The sequence below is a fragment of the Nyctereutes procyonoides genome, unplaced genomic scaffold (assembly GCF_905146905.1).
Source record: "Nyctereutes procyonoides isolate TBG_1078 unplaced genomic scaffold, NYPRO_anot_genome, whole genome shotgun sequence".
NCBI lineage: Eukaryota > Metazoa > Chordata > Mammalia > Carnivora > Canidae > Nyctereutes > Nyctereutes procyonoides.
The window spans coordinates 23,724,787-23,730,550 of NW_026575132.1; the positions used below are offsets into that span (position 1 = coordinate 23,724,787).

Consider the following 5,764-nt stretch of genomic DNA (forward strand, 5'->3'; position numbering starts at 1 on the left):
TGGATTCTAACCCTTTATCAGATATGTCATTAAGAAAAAGGCACTTTCTGCCGATAGGCCAGGTCACTCACTTTCGGAATTGGTCTATTACTCTTGCTTTTTCCCTTTTGCCACCTTCCCTGTTTGGGTCCTGAATCCATGCCTCTAGCTCCAGAGCCAACAGGATCAGGGCTATCACTCTGTCTTGTGAGGGAGCAATGGTTTCCATAAGATGCACCCCACTTCGACCTCCCTTTATTCTTTCTCTCCCTGTCCATCCTCCTTCCCCAGGCCCTGAGAGGATCCTATTAGTTCCCTATTGCTGCTGTAACAGACGGCTGCAAATTTAGTGGATTCAAACAACACAGATTTATTCTCTTCTAGGTCCGGTGGTCAAAAGTCAGAAATGACCATTAAGAGGGATAAGATCAGGGTAACGGCAGGGATGGTTCCTTCTGGAAGCTCCAGGGCGGGAATCCATTCCTTGCTTCTTCCAGTTTCAAGCTGCCAGCATACTTTGGCATCTTGGCTCATGGCTGCCTGACTCCAGTTTCTGCTTCTGTCATCACTTCTCCCTCTCACTCTATATCACCACTGCCTGCCTCTCACGAGGACCCATGTGAGGGCATCATTGCATCCACTCAGCTAATCCGGGACAATCTCCCCTTCCCAAGATCACTGGCTTGCATCTGCAAAATCCCTTTTGCCATATATGGTAACATATTCATAGATTTTGGGGATTAGGACATGGACACCCTAGGAAGGCATTATTCAGCCTACCACGGGGATGGTTTGTGCTTCTAGAACAGCTTTCTACCTACCTGCCTGTGTGTTATACCAGTAAATAAGGCTACCATTTACCAAATGTGGACTCTGGGCTTGGAGCTGGACCAAGTGCCCTGTGCGTTCCACCTTGCTGACTCCTCCCGACCCTCTATGTCTCTGCCACTCTTAATTTTATTCTCATTTCACAGAGAAGAAACTCAAGCCTGAGATTTAAGTGACTTGCTTGAAGTCACACATGGAGTAAGTCAAGGACCCGAAATTTGAACCCAAGTCTATCTGATTTTAAGATCATTCTCTTTGACATCCCACTCCCCCTGCCGTGGTAGCCAGCTCCTAAGAAGGCCCAATGACCCTTGATCACTCCCTCTGTAGGCCCCCTCCCACAGTGTTCCAGAATTAGCCAGTGTGACCAATAGAATACCATAAAAATGACGGTATGTGTCTTCTGAGGCTAGTGCATCAAAGACTTTGTAGCCTTTGCCTTGCTCTGTCTTGGACACTTGCTCTGGGAGCTAATTGCCACATCATGGCCATTCTCAAGCAGCCCTGTAAAGAGGTTCATGTGCTGAGCAACAGAGGCTTCCTGCCAATGACCAGCACCAACTTGCTGGCCATGTGAATCTGCCATCTTGGAAGTAGATGCCCCAGTCCCAGGCAGGCCCTCAGATGACTGCAGGCTGGGCTGGTGTCTTGACCACAACAACTTCATGAGAGACCCAGAGTCTACACTACCCAGCTAGCACACTCAAGTGTCTAACCTGCAGAGACTGTGAGATAATAAACACTTCTTATTGGTTTTAACTACTCCTTTTTGAAGTAGTTTGTTACACAGCTGTCTACGATGAATACAGGGCCCAAGTTCTAGCAGTCTGGGCAGGTTTTGCTCTAAGCTCTAGCTATTCAGAAGAGGTGCTGGTCAGACCTTGAGCCTGTGAAGCCCATGTTCCATTCCAGCAGGTTAGCCACCCAGTCCTGGAGTGGAGAACCCAACAGTTCCAGAAGATTTCTGAGCCACTTTCTGAGCCACTTTCCACTGAGCCACAGAAATACCTTTCATCTATTACCCTGCTGTCCTAAAACCATCAATGGCTCCTTAATGCCTATTGTTTCTCTCAAACCCAGGCTGCTTAGTCTGGCATTCACTTTCCCTCCTCCCTTCACAGCCCTTATGGTCTCGTTTCCCATTGTTGCCAGGCCCACCCTTTAAGCCTGGTGGGACCCAGGTGTTCAATCTCTTCTTAGTCTGCTTGCATGTACTCCTCGTCCCTTTTCACCTGAAAATGAAGGAACAAATACACATGGGGGATCTTCTAGGTACCAGGGGCTACTGATGGCTGCTTCTAGGTTCAGCGTCTCATCTGCACAACAAGCCATTTTTATAGAGAAGGAAATGAGTTAAATGACCTGCCCAAAGTCCCAAGGGAAGTAGGTGACTTCCCTACTCAGCCCACTCAGCCCTGTGGCTGAAAGTTCAGTGTTTTTCCGCTGCACCATCTTGGATCTGACTCATATTTCTATGGAATTTTACAGTTTATAAAGCCCCTGCTTATTGTATTTCTCTTTTACTGAGCTTCACAATAATCCTGTGTGAGAGTTGGGGCAAGAATTGGTCACCCCATTTCACAGATGATAAACCTGATGTGAGGAAGAGGATTTGTTCTCATGGGGACAAGCGTCAGAGCGGTGGTTCCAACTTAGTATCTGTCTCCAGACCCACTGCTCTTTTCTTCTGCTTTCTCTTCATACTTCTGCCTAAACCTACAACAAATTCTTGCATATAATTGATGCCCAGTGCTTATTTGCTGGCTGCTGATTAAAATTTTACAGTAGTCTGTAGTAAGTGATGCAAAAGGAGGTCTGGTATCTAGGGAATTACTTGTGTGACCAAGACTAACTTTACAAAAGAACTTAAACAGGTATCGCAGAAAGGTGTGAGGGCAGACTTTAGAAGGAACTTTATGGGGGATCCCTGGGTGGCTCAGTGGTTTGGCACCTGCCTTTGGCCCAGGGCGTGATCCTGGAGTCCTGGGATCGAGTCCCAAGATGGGCTCTTGGCGTGGAGCCTGCTTCTCCCTCTGCCTGTGTCTCTGCCTCTCTCTCTCTTTCTCTGTGTGTGTTTATCATAAATAAATAAATCTTTAAAAAAAAGAAGGAACTTTTTTTTTTTTTAAGAAGGAACTTTATGATGGAAAAGGCTGATGGTCAGGGAAAGTGGACCAAGGGACCAAGGGATGCTATGGAATTAATCACGATGGGATCTCTAAAAATGACCCAGCCTAGCCTGGGTCCAGGAAAGTACTGTTCATTCTTAGGGGCAGGAGGATGGACAAAATAAGCCGTGGAGGGTCCAGGTAGCCCAGCACCCACACCTCCATGAAGTGGGTATTATTGATATTCAAGTTACTGAAGCAGAGCCAAGAGGAGGAAGAAGCTTGTGTCCCTTTCTTTCTTGGATACTTCTTGTCCCTAGTACTCAGGGCTTCAGTTGATGAAGAAGCTGTTCTACAGAGAGGTCCTTTGAAGACAAAAATCACACAGGATCAAGTTCCTTGGGCTATGTGCCTCCTTGGTCATCCTGTCCACCTGTCCTTAGGTTCACTAAAATCTCTAGTAGGTGCTCAATAAATATTTGCTGAATGACTGAAAGGATAGCTGTGACTTTCTCCTGTCTCTGTTGGGCTCTGGTTCCACTTCACTCTGTCTTGGATACCCATTTCGGTTCCACCTGACCTTGTTGGGAACCCTTCTGCCCTCCAACCCAACCAAGTCCAGTAGGCTCTTGTCCTGCCCTCTGTGGATGTAGTTCATGACTGGCTCCCTGAGCCTTGTGATCATCTCGACCCTTGGATTCTTTTTTCTTTCTTTTCTTTTTTAAAGTGTAATCTCCATTTTATTTTTTTCCCAGGCAAGAGTTTTTCTTCAGTCTTTAAGGACTTAGCTCCTTACACGGGCTTTGGCAGAGGTCAGGGGGCAGCACTCGAGGGTCTAAATTGGGGTGGGGATGTTTGGTCCTTCTGTGCCTCATGGGAGGACCTTGCTGTGAGTGGCACAGCTCACACAGTAATGGAGTTTCACATACAGCTCAGGAAGCACACAGGTGTCGAAGACACTCTCCTCAGAAATGCCCCCGATGGCGGTGCCCACTACTATGCTCTGAATAATGGCTTTCTTCATGGCCTTGTCTTTGGGCCTGCAATGGGTGCAACAGGTGTAGCAAATAGGCTGCCTGTGGCACGGCCCTCTGTGGCACAACTATTATTCCTTCTTTTCTTGGTCATCTTGGAAGGGAGGATCCGAGAAAGCTTGACCTGGGTTCTTTTCTTTTTCTTTTAAAGATATTATTTATTTATTCATGAGAGACACAGAGAAAGAGGCAGAGACACAGGCAGGGGGAGAAGCAGGCTTCCTGTGGGGACCCCGATGCAGGACTTGATCCCAGTATCCCGGAATCACATCCTGAACCAAAGGCAGATGCTCAACCACTGAGCCGCCCAGGCACCCCAACCTGGGTTCTTAAAACACCTTTTCATTCAGATTCAGAATCTACATGGAGTGAGAGGTGTGAAAAGGCTCAAGAGCAGCAGGGCAAGCAACCTGGGTGCCTTGCACACTCAGCCTCCCTTCAGAGTCCAGCCTGTGGCATGTGTGTTTCCGAGCAGTGAGGGTGCAAGGACCAGTCCTCAGGTCGCAGCATGGAGTGGCATCGAAGCCTCTATCTAGGAGCCAGGGGACAAGGGCTAAATTCAGGATCTGTGACACGCCAGCCAGTGAGTGTCACCTCCAGTAGGCTCTTTCTGCTCTGGGTCCTGGGTTCCTCCCTGTGAATGAGAAGGTTCGAGTCCTGCTTTCTGCTCTCGACTTAACCATCGTTCCTGACCACCTGTGATGTTCCAGGCACTTCAGTGGTGAACAAAATACAGTCTCTGCAAGCACGGAGCGTATGTAGACGGAGAGGCTGACAAAAGCCCAGTAAAAAAGCGAGCAAGTGGGTAGCAGATGTCATGCAGGTGAGGTGAGTGTGATGCAGGTGAGTACAGCAGGTAAGCAGGGAGGGAACGATGGGACCTTGCTTTGATAAGGTCAGTGTGCCGGCCATCCCCCAAGAGCTGGCATCTGAGCAGAGACCTGGACAAAAGGAGGGGGCAAGCCTTGCATGTATATGGAGGAGTGGATCCTCAGAAAAGGAACAGCGAGTGCAAAGGCCTTTAGGAAAGAACCGGTCTGGTGAATTTAAGAAACCACCAGGATGCCAGGTGGGGACCGAGTGCAGAGAAGTAGCCAGGGGTCCAGACCACGATGGGGACCCTGGACCATCCTTAGCCCGAGTGACTGCGGAGGCCGTCAGGGCACCGAGAGCAAGGGACTGGCACGGGCTGACTTGTGTGTTCAAAGGGCGCATTGCTCCCCGGGTTCCAGGGCCACGGGCTCCTGCCAGCCCGAGGCTAAGCGGATCTGGCTTGGCCGGGGCGGGCGTGGAGAGTTCCGAAGCTAAGTCCTGCCCCAGAGGCAGACTTTGTGGGCTGTGCCAGGACAGACTGCTGGGACCTGCCGGCTCAGGCCTCATCCTGTCACCGCACCTGAGCCTCAGCCCCAGGCCTCGCTGGTGCGCAGCAGACAGAGCTGGCTGACAGTGACCCACGCCACCCAAACCTGGGCCGCAGCGGCAGCGAGGGTGAGGTGCAGTGTACTTAAGGGGTGAGAAGTGTCTCCGACGCCTCCAGGTGATCTGCTCTTTCCTTTCTAGAAAAATCCTCCTCTTTTCCCACCTCTTCCTTCGAACTTTCCCCATCCCCACATTTATTCCTCTGGTTAGTTCCTTTTCTTCCTCCTCTATGCACCCCCTGAGGATCGCATCCATCCCTGAGAGGCCAGAAGCATAGCAAGAGAAACCGAGTAAGATGGGCTCCCTGGACCATAGAAAAGTTAGGACACTCGCATTGGGTCTCAGAACGAGAAAGTTGTAGGGTCTGTGTCTGAAGTGAGGAAGTGTGCTCCAGAA

General features: G+C 49.7%; 1 pseudogene; it reads right to left on the reverse strand.

Moving 5' to 3' along the window:
* Positions 1 to 3,707: 3,707 nt before the first annotated feature.
* On the reverse strand, positions 3,708 to 4,043 carry LOC129522992 (40S ribosomal protein S26-like; annotated as a pseudogene).
* Positions 4,044 to 5,764: the final 1,721 nt, after the last annotated feature.